Here is a 15245-nt window from a genome sequence, read left to right on the forward strand (position 1 = left end):
TCCCAGACGTGCTCAATGGGATTGAGATCCGGGCTCTTCGCTGGCCATGGCAGAACACTGATATTCCTGTCTTGCAGAAAATCACGCACAGAACGAGCAGTATGGCTGGTGGCATTGTCATGCTGGAGGGTCATATCAGGATGAGCCTGCAGGAAGGGCACCACATGAGAGAGGAGGATGTCTTCCCTATAACGCACAGTGTTGAGATTGCCTGCAATGACAACAAGCGCAGTCCGATGATGCCGTGACACACCGCCACAGACCATGACAGACCCTCCACCTCCAAATCAACCCCGCTCCAGAGTACAGGCCTCGGTGTAATGCTCATTCCTTCGACAATAAACACGAATCCAACCATCACCCCTGGTGAGACAAAACCGTGACTCGTCAGTGAAGAGCACTTTTTGCCAGTCCTGTCTGGTCCAGCAACAGTGGGTTTGTGCCCATAGGCGACGTTGTTGCCAGTGATGTCTGGTGAGGACCTGCCTTACAATAGGCATACACGCCCTCAGTCCAGCCTCTTTCAGCCTATTGCGGACAGTCTGAGCACTGATGGAGGGATTGTGCGTTCCTGGTGTAACTCGGGCAGTTGTTGTTGCCATCCGGTCCCGCAGGTGTGATGTTCGGATGTACTGATCCTGTGCAGGTGTTGTTACACGTGGTCTGCCACTGCGAGGATGATCAGCTGTCCGTCCTGTCTCCCTGTAGCGCTGTCTTAGACGTCTCACAGTACGGACATTGCAATTTATTGCCCTGGCCACATCTGCAGTCCTCATGCCTCCTTGCAGCATGACTAAGGCACGTTCACGCAGATGAGCAGGGACACTGAGCATCTTTCTTTTGGTGTTTTTCAGAGTCAGTAGAAAGGCCTCTTTAGTGTCCTAAGTTTTCATAACTGTGACCTTATTTGCCTACCGTCTGTAAGCTGTTAGTGTCTTAATGACCGTTCCACAGGTGCATGTTCATTAATTGTTTATGGTTCATTGAACAAGCATGGGAAAGTTTTGAAACTCTTTACAATGAAGATCTGTGAAGTTATTTACATTTTTATGAATTATCTTTGAAAGACAGGGTCTCGAAAAAGGGATATTTCTTTTTTTGCTGAGGTTAGTAGCTTTTAAACAACTTGTCTTAATTGAAAGGCATTTACAGACTACATTTTGTATGCATCTCAAGATTTCTCAATGTATTTTAAACCTGATTGTTATTTGTTGAGGCATCATTTGAATTAGGCATTTTTATTACTCACTTGGCTGACATCCCCCTCCTCTCCCCTGTAACTATTCCCCGGGTCGTTGCTGTAAATGAGAATGTGTTCTCAGTCAACTTACCTGGTAAAACAAGGGTAAAAAAAAGCAAAGTTAGTAATAAACTCCACCGCTTACTATCTGTTCCGCAAAATGGATGGGTGATTAACACTATTGAAGGGACTAGCAACAATTCAAAGTAAAATCCCTCCATCGACCCCTGGGGGTCTTTGTTTTGAACGCTTCTGATTCTGCATACCAATGTATACAAATCTTAAAATATTCAGTAAGTTCAATAGAATTATAGATCATAGGTGTGAATCCCTAGCTAAATATTTTTCATTATGATCTGGCAAGTTCAGTGATATAAAGTATTTAATTAAAAATATTTTAAAGTAATACTTAAGTAGTTTTTTGGGGTATCTGTACTTTACTTTATTATTTATATTTTTGACAACTTTTACATTCCTAAAGAATATCATTTACTTTTTACTCCATACATTTTCCCTGACACCCAATAGTACTCAATACATTTTGAATGCTTAGCAGGACAGGAAAAGGGTCAAATTCACGGCTTATCAGGAGAACAACCCTGGTCATCCCTACTGCCTCTGATCTGGCGGACTCACTAAACACACATGCTTTGTTTGTAAATGATATCTGAGTGTTGGAGTGTGCCCCTGGCTTTCTGTAAAAAGAAAATACAAGAAAATGGCGCCATCTGGTTTGCTTAATAAGGAATTTCAAATGATTTGTCCTTTTACTTTTGATACTTTAAGTAAACAAAATACTGTTAGACTTTTACTAAAATAGTAGTACTTTTTCCACCACTGGGCAAGTTAGAACCACTGCCTAAAGATATTTAGATCTGACCTTGTTCACAGTATAACTAGAGGGACATTCCAAGCATATCATGATGATTTTTGCTTTATTCGTTTGAGATTATTGGATTGCTCATAATATTACTCAGCTTCTTCAAAATGTTGTCTCTTTTCATTTACTTCAGCTGTCATGTCCCCATGAGACCTGGTTTTCCAGGTGGGACCACGTGAGACACATCTACTGTAGCCTACAGAGAAAATGTTGGACAACAACAATGTCTGCATAGCACTGTAATATTTTATTTCTTTAGATGCTTATTTACTGAGTTAGCTCATGGTAACTTGCCTTGCTTTGGGGCACGGCAGCAATATGCAAAGCCTTATGACTGATGATTCTCTGATCACCAGACTTGGTCATATTCATATCCTTTACAAATTGATCTTAGTGTTGTATCGAAGCATTTTAAGCACTTTATGAACAGCTAACCTCCACTGAAAAACCCATGATTCATTCTCTATAGTCTAAGACGTTAGGGGGGTTATAAACTGACATATGGAATCGTTTTAAGATGATCATACCATGGATTATTTAGCTATTTGATTTAGAATTTTAGGATCCTTTAAGTGTAAAAAATATATATTAAAAAAATATTTGATAAAATATTGAATTTGGACTTTAGTACCAAATCCTATAGAAATGCATTGAATAAAAGATTCATACATGGGAAAAAATAAGACAGTCAAAAATTGTATAATAAGGAATAAGGTTTTGAAGTGTCTGTCCTATATCTAGGAAATCTAAGACAGCTCGGGAAATATATATATACAGTACCAGTCCAAATTTTTGACACACCTACTCATTCAAGGGTTTTTCTTTATTTTTACTATGTTCTACATTGTAGAATAATAGTGAAGCATCAAACTATGAAATAACACATATGGAAACATGTAGTAACCAAAAAAGTGTTAAACAAATCAAAATATATTTTATATTCTTCAAAGTAACCCACCCTTTGCTTTGATGACAGCTTTGCACACTCTTTGCATTCTGTCAACCAGCTTCATAAGGAATGCTTTTCCAACAGTCTTGAAGGAGTTCCCAAATATGCTGAGCACTTGTTGGCCGCTTTTCCTTCACTCTGCGATCCAACTCATTCAAAACCATCTCAATTGGGTTGAGGTCAGGTGATTGTGGAGGCCAGGTCATTTGACGCAGCACTCCATCACTCTCATTCTTGGTCAAATAGCCCTTAGATAGCCTGGAGGTGTGTTTTGAGTCATTGTCCTGTTGAAAAACAAATGATAGTCCCACTAAGCAGAAACCAGATGGGATGGCGATCGCTGCAGAATGCTGTGGTAGCCATGCTGGTTAAGTGTGCCTTGAATTCTAAATAAATCACAGACAGTGTCACCAGCAAATCACCCCCACACCATCACACCTCCTCCTCCATGCTTCACGGTTGGAACCACACATGCGGAGATCATCCGTTCACCTACTCTGCATCTCACAAAGACACAAAACTCTCAAATTTGGACTCATCAGACCAAGGGACAGATTTCCACCGGTCTAATGTACATTGCTTGTGTTTCTTGGCCCAAGCAAGTCTCTTCTTATTGGTGTCCTTTAGTAGTGGTTTCTTTGTAGCAATTCGACCATCAAGGCCTGATTCATGCAGTCTCCTCTGAACAGTTGATGTTGAGATGTGTCTGTTACTTGAACTCTGTTAAGCATTTATTTAGGCTGCAATCTGAGGTGCAGTTAACTCTAATGAACTTATCCTCTGCAGCAGAGGTAACTCTGGGTCTTCCTTTCCTGTGGCGGTCCTCATGAGAGCTAGTTTCATCCTAGCACTTGATGGTTTTTGTGACTGCACTTGAAAAAACTTTCAAAGTTCTTGAAATGTTCCAGATTGACTGACCTTCATGTCTTAAAGTAATGATGAACTGTCGTTTCTCTTTGCTTATTTGAGCTGTTCTTGCCATAATATGGACTTGGTATTTTAACAAATAGGGCTATCTTCTGTATACCACCCTTACCTTGTCACAACACAACTGACTGGCTCAAACACATTGAGAAGGAAAGAAATTCCACAAATGAACATTTAACAAGGCACACCTGTTAATTGAAATGCATTCCAGGTGACTACCTCATGAAGCTGGTTGAGAGAATGCCAAGAGTGTGCAAAGCTGTCATCAAGGCAAACGGTGGTTACTTTGAAGAATCTAAAATCTATTTCGATTTGTTTTACACTTTTTTGGTCACTACATGATTCGATGTGTTATTTTATAGTTTTGACGTCTTCACTATTATTCTACAATGTAGACATTTTAAAAAATAAAGATAAACCCTGGAATGAGTAGGTGTGTTCAAAATTTTGACTGGTACTGTATATATATATTTTGACACATATTTAGAACATAATCATTGCATTTCGATGGGAATATGCATTTTAGAAAATGTATATTTAAATAACTCTTAAGGATCCGCCCCTTTTTTTTCAATTTTCGCCTAAAATGACATACCCAAATCTAACTGCCTGTAGCTCAGGACCTGAATCAAGGATATGCATATTCTTGATACCATTTGAAAGGAAACACTTTGAAGTTTGTGGAAATGTGAAATTAATTTAGGAGAATATAACACATTAGATCTGGTAAAAGATAATACAAAGAAAAAAACATGCGTTTTTTTTCTTTTTTTGTACCATCATTTTGAAACGCAAGAGAAAGGCCATAATGTATTATTCTAGCCCAGGCGCAATTTAGATTTTGGCCACTAGATGGCAGCAGTGTATGTGTAAAGTTTTAGACTGATCCAATGAACCATTGCAATTCTGTTCAAAATGTTGTATCAAGACTGCCCAAATGTGCCTAATTGGTTTATTAATAACTTTTCAAGTTCATAACTGTGTGTAACCAGTGTGAAATGGCTAGCTAGTTAGCGGGGTGTATGCTAATAGCGTTTCAATCGGTGACGTCGCTCGCTCTGAGACCTTGAAGTAGTTGTTCCCCTTGCTCTGCAAGGGGCGCGGCTTTTGTGGAGCTATAGGTAACGATGCTTCGAGGGTGACTGTTGTCGATGTGTGCAGAGGTTCGAGCCCAGGTAGGGCCGAGGGGAGGGACGGAAGCAAAACTGTTACATGTGCACTCTCCTCAAACAATAGCATGGTATTATTTCACTGTGATAGCTACTGTAAATTGGACAGTGTAGTTAGATTAACAAGAATTTAAGCTTTCTGCCAATATCAGATATGTCTATGTCCTGGGAAATGTTCTTGTTACATACAACCTCATGCTAATCGCATTAGCCTACGTTAGCTCAACCGCCCCGTGGGGGACCCACCGATCCTGTAGAGCACATATGTCAGAGTCAAGGCCCGCGGGCCACATCCGGCCCGCGAGAAGGTTTTTTACGGCCCCTGGGATGATCTTGATTTATTATTAGAACCGGCCCGCAGACCGCAGCAAGCCGGCAGCCCGCAGATCTTTTACACGCACCAATACTACATTTCCCACAATGCAACGGTGACGCACCGAGCAGTAGGCTGCTTCATTTCAATATTTATTGGCACAGCAGTCGTCAGCATCACAGTAAAATTAACTTTCAGATACCCATCAAAAATGGCAAAACGGAAGGTGGACACTGAGAACCGGGGGTTTCAAACAAGGTGGGAGTCGGAGTATATGTTCACGGAGGTAGCTGGAAAACCTGTGTGTCTTCTGTGTGGAGAAAGTGTGGCGGTACTGAAAGAGTATAATCTGAGACGACATTATGAAACGAAACACGCGGACAAAAACAAGAATATGGACATGGAACAAAGGCTACAAAAGGCAGAGGAATTAAAACGAGGCCTCAAATCTCGACAGGCTCTGTTCAAAAAAGCCAAATCACAAGGCCAGGCTGCTGTCAAGGCCAGTTTTATTTTGGCAGAAGAGATCGCTAAATCAGCCCGGCCATTTACGGAGGGGGATTTCATCAAAAACTGCATGATTAAAGTTTGTGACGAAGTTTGCCCAGAAAAAAGGCAACTCTTTTTAAATGTGAGTCTGAGCAGAAACACCATTGCCGAGAGAGTAGACCAGTTGTCCATCAATCTAAAAGAGCAGCTTGTGAAAAAGGGAAAAGATTTCATTGCATATTCCTTGGCTGTGGATGAGAGCACCGACATTTCTGACATTGCCCAGTTGTCAATTTTCATCCGCGGAGTGGACTCCAGCCTAAGCGTGACAGAGGAGTTTTTGGCTTTACGTCCTATGCATGGCACAACTACGGGGCATGATTTGTATGAAGAGGTGTCAAGATGTGTAAATGAGATGGAGCTGCCTTGGGAAAAACTCGTGGGTTTGACAACCGACGGAGCACCTGCGATGTGTGGACACAGGAGCGGACTGGTGGCGAAGATACGGGAAAAGATGCAAGAGGAAAACGCGACAGGTGAGCTGACAGCTTATCATTGTATCATACACCAGGAAGCGTTGTGCGGTAAAGCCTTGAAAATGGAGCATGTAATGAGCATCATCACGCGCACAGTTAACTTTATCAGAGCCAAAGGTTTGAATCACCGCCAGTTCAAGGCATTTCTGACGGAGTTAGAAACGGAGCATGGTGATTTGCCTTATCACACAGAGGTGCGATGGCTAAGCCAGGGAAAGGTGCTTCAAAGATGTTTCGAGCTTCGTGAGGAGATTTGTCTGTTCTTGGACAGCAAAGGGAAAGACACAACACAACTCCGAGACGAAATGTTTCTGTGTGAAATGGCTTTTCTGTGTGACATTACGAGTCATCTGAATGCAATGAACTTGCAGCTGCAGGGTCGGGATCATGTCATCTCTGATATGTACAGTACAGTGAAGGCATTTAAAACCAAACTGACTCTGTGGGAGACGCAGATGCGGAAAGAAAATTTGAGCCACTTTCCCAGCTGCCAGACCATGAAAGAGAAGCTCTCTACCAGTGCGTTGTTTGGCAGCACATACCTGTGTGAACAACTGTTTTCTTTGATGAACCTGAACAAAACATCACACAGAAGTCGACTTACTGCTGAACACCTCCACTCAATTCTGAGGATTTCCTCAGCTCAGAGCCTTACCCCGAACATTGATGAACTTGTGGAAAAGATGGGACACCACCAAGTATCACCCTCAACCTCAAACAAGTGAACATTACTGTGCAATCACATATTTAGAGTTTTTACTCAGTTCAAGTTTAAAAGTTAAAGTTTAATATTTGTTTTCACTGCATGTTACTTCTCCTTAAACAAAGTGTTGTTTTTGATTAATAGATTTTTGCACTTTATTTTATTGTATTTCAATCCAATTATATTTTAAAAATATTTCAGTTGAGTGGATGATAGAAAATTGCTATTATTGTTTTTTTCTTTGAAGTAAATTTAGCCCACTTTTGCTAAAATAGAAAATATAGGCTACTGATGGTGCCTTGAATACCGGTTTCTTTCATTTAATGTTCATGTTATGGGGATTTTTATATAAAGGAAATTTGTCTTTTGTGTCTGTTGAAAATTAAAGATTACTGACAGAGCCATAAGAAAATATTGCTTTATTTATCTGATCATATTGGAATATATTTGTTAGGTTTTCAGTAGGTTCAATTAGGTTCACTAGACTATATGCGTCATTTAAAAATTTTTCAATGAACATTCGAACAGTCCGGCCCTCGGCTTGTAGCTAAATTTTTTATTTGGCCCTCCGTCCATTTGACTTTGACACCCCTGCTGTAGAGGATAACCCCTTCTGTCTGTGATATTACTGTGTGAAAATGACTGCAAACGAATATACTGGAAAACCTGTTTGTCTGTAATATGTTTAAATATATGCAAAGTTTTACCTTAAAAGGGCAAGCCCCTATGAACTGAAACCTGACAACCGAATTTCAAGGAAATGTTATAACAACATTCACTTTGTGCTGCTAACAATATTATATTTATTTTAAGTATCTTTGGTAATATCTTCAAATTGGCCTGTGTGCAACCAATGGAAATGTATAATAATATATAATATTATATGCCATTTAGCAGATGGTTTTATCCAAAATGACTTAAAGTCCTGCATGCATCCATTTTACATATGACTGGACCCAGGAATCGAACCCACAACCCTGACATTACAAGTGCCATGCTCTAGAAAACTGAGCCATAGAGAACCAAACATTTAATTTTTTGAGGGTTTTCGTCCTTCAGGGTCAATGAACTCCATGTCTTTCATTGTATGCAAAGTGAGTTTTACTTATAATGTTGAAGTAGAAGTTTTAGAAGTTACATCTGCATTAGCTTCGAAATGGTGTCTTGGTTTTTAGTCTTGCTTTTAATCAGTTGCAATTTTTTTTTAAATGAATTGTAATATTTCCTACTGCATCTCAATGCTTATGGTGTTTCTAAATGATACCCATCACATCACATTTACCCCTCAGGCCTTCACGTATCAGCTGTGATGATTCTGATGTGTGGTGACCAGAGTATGTGAGCAGAGCGGGCCCAATTTGACTGAGCGAGATTCCCAAAGGCAGCCTTTGGCGCCCGCGCCAATTTCACTCCAGTAGCGCTCACTTTACCAGCTAAGGCCATGCCTGGTCCAGCATGCATTTGTAGTCTACGGCTATAGCCCCTTGCTTTAGCTACTGACACGGAGCTCACTAAATATTTTCATAAAAAACTGATAAAACACACAGGTGCAAAATCAAGAAGGACGTACAAAGATGAAGACCAAGTGAGGGAGTGCGGTGATGTCCACAACTAATTTTACATTTACATTTTAGGCATTTAGCAGACGCTCTTATCCAGAGCGACTTACAGTAGAGTGCATACATTTTTTATTACATTTTACATACTGAGACAAGGATATCCCTACCGGCCAAACCCTCCCTAACCCGGACGACGCTATGCCAATTGTGCGTCGCCCCACGGACCTCCCGGTTGCGGCCGGCTGCGACAGAGCCTGGGCGCGAACCCAGAGACTCTGGTGGCGCAGCTAGCACTGCGATGCAGTGCCCTAGACCACTGCGCCACCCGGGAGGGTGTGGAATTGTGGATTTTTTTTATTTATTTTACCTTTATTTAATTAGGCAAGTCAGTAAATTAATTAATTAGGCAAGTAAATTCTGATTTACAATGACGGCCTACCGGGGAACAGTGGGTTAACTGCCATGCTCAGGGGCAGAATGACAGATTTTTACCTTGTCAGCTCGGCGATTCGATCCAGCTATCTTTCGGTTACTGGCCCAACGCTCGAAAACTCTCGGCTACCTGCCGCCCCGCCCAGAAGAAATACAGCATGATTGTGTGCTTACTATGTGCACACGCTAAAAGGAACGAGGTGGGTAGCTAATTAAGTGTGTCATTGTAGCAAAGTATTTATGAACAAAAAATCTGTTATCTTAAAAGTTTGCTTCATTTTTGTTATCTTATCTATTTAATAAGCCATAATTGATTTTGTGCCAATAGGCCTGGCATATTCCAACTTTCAAGGAGCTTTCTGTTTTGATTGGGTTATTTTGCCTAAAACCTTTAGGACTACCTATATAAATAACAGTCTGGCAAGAGTGGCCAAACGGGTGTTCAGCATTCCCATTGTCTCTGCCAGCACGGACAGGATATTCTCCGCTGCTGGTCTGCTCTTCAGGCGCCACCGCATGAGCCTGATTGGCCAAACTGGTGTTTCTAAAAATGAATTCAAAGGCACTGTAGACTGAGTCAAATAAGGCATGTTTTGTTCATTTGTATTTAATTCTAAGCAAGTGACAGCCTATGTGCACAATTTATAGACTATAATGATTTAATACAACGAAATGTTGTTTAAATGCCGAGCGCTTAATGTCCCTGACTCCTTACCAGCCTAGTGTGTCGCACTCGCAAATGCTTCACAATGTATTTCTTTGTAGGCTATAGCCTTGAAATAATATAAATAATATAGCCTGAATAATTCATTTTGTTCCTTCTTTGGCTCCATGTCTGGCTCCTGACCGTTTAAGAGTGTTTATATGCTGTTTAATATGACATGTAGCCTACTTGAAATGATGAGCGCTTCTTCAATTGACCTTTTCATGTTTATTATAATACTTTTCATTCAAATCATATGGTTTGGTTTCAATACTTCAAAACCAAATGGTACGTCCAGGTAGTCACAAAAATTGATGGGTGTTGATTAAATTGTGATTTTAATGAATGGAGCGAATTTGGAGCCGCAGTTTTTTTCCCTAGGAGAGTATTTTAGTGGAGCAGTTGGAAAGGACGTGGAGGCCAGAGCGGTGCACGCGATGAGCGCGATTTCCGACCGCTAAACTCTGCTCACATACTCTGGTGGCCACTGGGGAGCGTTCTGGTGCAGAATGGTTGTCGGGTGCAAATAAGTAGATGTGGTGGTGGATGACATGAAGTTTTTCCTAATAATGCATTCTAAGACCTACAGTATAGTGAAAGGCTGTACATACAATTTGTAAGTTGTATGTTTTATTAGTTATACAGTTGAAGTCGGAAGTTTACATACATTTAGGTTGGAGTCATTAAAACTCGTGTTTCAACCACTCCACAAATTTCTTGTTAACAAACTATAGTTTTGGCAAGTCGGTTAAGACATCTACCTTGTGCACAACAATTGTTTACAGACAGATTATTTTACTTATAATTCACCCTATCACAATTCCAGTGGGTCAGAAGTTTACATACACTAAGTTGACTGTGCCTTTAAACAGCTTGGAAAATTCCAGAAAATGATGTCATGCTTTAGAAGTTTCTGATAGGCTAATTGACATAATTTGAGTCAATTGGAGGTGTAGCTGTGGATGTATTTCAAGGCCTACCTTCAAACTCAGTGCCTCTTTGCTCTTTGAAAATGAAAATAATTCAGCCAAGACCTCAGAAAAAAATGTGTAGACCTCCACAAGTCTGGTTCATCCTTGGGAGCAATTACCAAATGCCTGAAGGTACCACGTTCATCTGTACAAACAATAGTACGCAAGTATAAACACTATGGGACCACGCATCCGTCATACCGCTCAAGAAGGAGACATGTTCTGTCTCCTAGAGATGAACGTACTTTGGTGTGAAAAGTGCAAATCAATCCCAGAACAACAGCAAAAGACCTTGTGGAGATCCTGGAGGAAACAGGTACAAAAGTATCTATATCCACAGTAAAACGAGTCCTATATTGACATAACCTGAAAGGCCGCTCAGCAAGGAAGAAGCCACTGCTCCAAAACCGGCATAAAAAAAGGCTGACTACGGTTTGCAACTGCACAATGGGACAAAGATCGTACTTTTTGGAGAAATGTAACAAAAATAGAACTGTTTGGCCATAATGACCATCGTTATGTTTGGAGGAAAAGGGGGAGGCTTGCAAGCCGAAGAACACCATCCCAACCGTGAAGCACGGGGGTGGCAGCATATGGTTGTGGGGGTGCTTTGCTGCAGGAGGGACTGGTGCACTTCACAAAATAGATGGTATCATGAGGTAGGAAAATTATGTGGATATATTGAAGCAACATCTCAAGACATCAGTCAGGAAGTTAAAGCTTGGTCGCAAATGGGTCTTCCAAATGGACAGTGACCCCAAGCATACTTCCAAAGTTGTGGCAAAATGGCTTAAGGACAACAAAGTCAAGGTATTGGAGTGGCCATCACAAAGCCCTGACCTCAATCCTATAAAACCTTTGTGGGCAGAACTGAAAAGGTGTGTGCAAACAAGGAGGCCTACAAACCTGACTCAGTTACACCAGCTCTGTCAGGAGGAATGGGCCAAAATTCACCCAACTTATTGTGGGAAGCTTGTGGAAGGCTACCCAAAACGTTTGACCCAAGTTATTAAACAATTTAAAGGCAATGCTACCAAATACTAATTGAGTGTATGTAAACTTTTGGCCCACTGGGAATGTGATGAAATAAATAAAAGCTGAAATAAATAATTCTCTCTACTATTATTCTGAAATTTCACATTCTTAAAATAAAGTGGTGATCCTAACTGACGTAAAACAGGGAATTTTTACTAGGATTAAATGTCAGGAATTGGGAAAAACTCAGTTTAAACTATTTGGCTAAGGTGTATGTAAACTTCTGACTTCAACTGTATATTGACTCAAGACATTTCAGCTTTCCATTTTTTATTAAAAAGCAAAAATTCGTAAAAACATTATTCCACTTTGACATTATGGGTTATTGTGTGTAGGCCAGCGACAGAAAATCTAAATTCAATCAATTTTAAACTAAGGCTGTAACAACAAGATGTGGAAAAAATCATCAAGGGTTATGAATAGTTTCTGAAGGCACTGTACACTATCCAACGAAATGCTTACTTACAGGTTCCTACTTGACATTGCAACAACAATAACACACCATCATATACATATATATTTATATTCCGGACTTTAATATTTCTTAATTCCTTTATTTGTATTTTTGGGATTTGCATGTATTGTTAGGTATTATTGCACTGTTGGAGCTAGAAACATAAGCATTTCGCAACACCGATAACATCTGCAAAATATGTGTATGCGACCAATAACATTTGATTTAATAAGAAATAATAAAATTAATAAATGGAAACAGGAAATATAAATGACTCTTTCTTGAAGAGTTCTTGAAGGATCTGGAAAATATAAAAAAACATATCTCGATAATTATAATACACAACCTAGACAAAAATACAATTGTCAGAAATGATTTAAAATGACTAAATCCTCTAATGCTCTCCAAAACAAGAGACATGATTACACTTTGCTATATGTTGACCACAAATGAGATCAACTGATCTATCCTTGCTCTATCCACTGCAATGGCATCTTATGTCCACTGAGTTGTATTAAAAATACAAGTAATAGTCTCAAAATTGGAATAGACTGGTAGAGGAATAGAGATGGAAATTGACCGGCTCAAACATTTTAGTTGAAAGTGAACATCTGGCATACTTGCTCAATTGAAGCTTCAGCCTTCATCGATTGCCCATCAGGCTTAGGCCTATGACACGGGTGGAATTAAAATAAAACCACAGTCACGGGTCTCGAATACAAGTCTCCCCAATCCATAGGCAACCCTGCTGCTAACACCACTCATGACGTGTAAACGCCTCTCCATAGGCCTTCCCACTTGTGACACCAGTGTAGCAAACAGCGACAGTGCAATGCACCATAAGGATTTCAAACTTGGGCTTTCCAACCTTTGGGCAACTTGCTACCCACTGCTCCAGTTAGGGAGATCATAATGAGCATAATGAGTTAGGGAGATCATATAGGTATTTAAGGGTCATTGAGCCCCACAGTGGAGGTGTCATAATACCCATAAAACCTAGCGGTCAAACAGGGAAATGGTTCCTAATAGTTTTTCCACCATTCCTTTTCCCAATAGGTAATTTTAGAAACAATTAAAATAAGGGCTGCGTTTCGTGGACCCTTACACTGGCGTGAAGTTTTGATAACCATGTAAATCTCTCTCGGACAAGGTGACTTTTATCAATATATTCTGTTCTATTTACTCTCAGATTCGAAAATGCTAATTAGCGTCAAACTAGACATCATGCAAAACTACAAATCCCTGCAAGCTCCTGCACGTCATCTCTAGCGAACACTTTTGCTAACAGGCATTGTGTCCATTTAAAACTTACACAAGACAGTTCACAGAATTGTAAATTTAAAGAAATGTAGCCAATTTATTCATTACTACATTTAGCTAACATTAGATAGTTAATCCAGAGATTCTTACCTTTGCCGCGACTTGGCAGTCTTGTCCAGATTATCATGGCATTTGTAGTTCTTTATGATAGCCATATTAGCTGCATTTCATTTATGGGGGGGTGATATAGGCAAATATATAGATATATAATATACCTTGTCCTAGAGAGATTTACATTGTTATCAAAACTTCAAGCCAAGGTTTTATTTTTTATTTAACCTTTATTTAGGGGGGGGGGGGGGTGACATAGGCAAATATATTAATATATAATATACCTTGTCCTAGAGAGATTTACATTGTTATCAAAACTTCAAGCCAAGGTTTTTATTTTTATTTAACCTTTATTTAACTAGGCAAGTCAGTTAAGAACCAATTCTTATTTACAATGACGGCCTACCAAAAGGCAAAAGGCCTCCTGCGGGGACGGGGGCTAGGTTTAAAAATATATATTTATAAATGTAGGACAAAACACACATCACGATAAGAGAGACAACACAACACTACATAAAGAGAGACCTAAGACAACAACATAGCAAGGCAGCAACACATGATAACACAGCCTGATAGCAACACAACATAGTAGCAGCCCAAAACATGCTACAAATGTTATTGGGCACAGACAACAGCACAAAGGCAAGAAGGTAGAGACAACAATACATCATGCAAAGCAGCCACAACTGTCAGTAAGCGTGTCCATGATTGAGTCTTTGAATGAAGAGATTGAGAAAAAACTGTCCAGTTTGAGTGTTTGCTAGCTGCAGCGAACTGAAAAGAGAAGCGACCCAGGGATGTGTGTGCTTTGGGGACCTTTAACAGAATGTGACTGGCAGAACAGGTGTTGTACTGTATGTGGAGGATGAAGGCTGCAGTAGATATCTCAGATAGGGGGGAGTGAGGCCTAAAAGGGTTTTTATAAATAAGCATCAACGAGTGGGTCTTGCGACAGGTATACAGAGATGACCAGTTTACAGAGGAGTATAGAGTGCAGTGATGTGTCCTATAAGGAGCATTGGTGACAAATCTGATGGCCGAATGGTAAAGAACATCTAGCCGCTCGAGAACACCCTTACCTGCCGGTCTATAAATTATGTCTCCGTAATCTAGCATGGGTAGGATGGTCATTTGAATCAGGGTTAGTTTGGCAGCTGGGGTGAAAGAGGAGCGATTACGATAGAGGAAACCAAGTCTAGATTTAACTTTAGACTGCAGCTTTGATATGTTGGTCCTGGTCAGTCCCTGGATGGGAGACCAGATGCCAGATGCTGCTGGAAGTGGTGTTGGAGGGCCAGTAGGAGGCACTCTTTCCTATGGTCCAAAAAAATATATACCCCAATGCTCCAGGGCAGTGATTAGGGACGTTGCCCTGTGTAGGGTGCCGTCTTTCGGATGGGACGTTAAACGGGTGTCCTGATTCTCTGACATCATTAAAGATCCCATGGCACTTATCGTAAGAGTAGGGGTGTTAACCCCGGTGTCCTGGCTAAATTCCCAATCTGGCCCTCAAA

Source organism: Salvelinus namaycush, chromosome 25, assembly GCF_016432855.1.
Source record: "Salvelinus namaycush isolate Seneca chromosome 25, SaNama_1.0, whole genome shotgun sequence".
In the NCBI taxonomy this organism is placed as follows: Eukaryota; Metazoa; Chordata; class Actinopteri; order Salmoniformes; family Salmonidae; genus Salvelinus; species Salvelinus namaycush.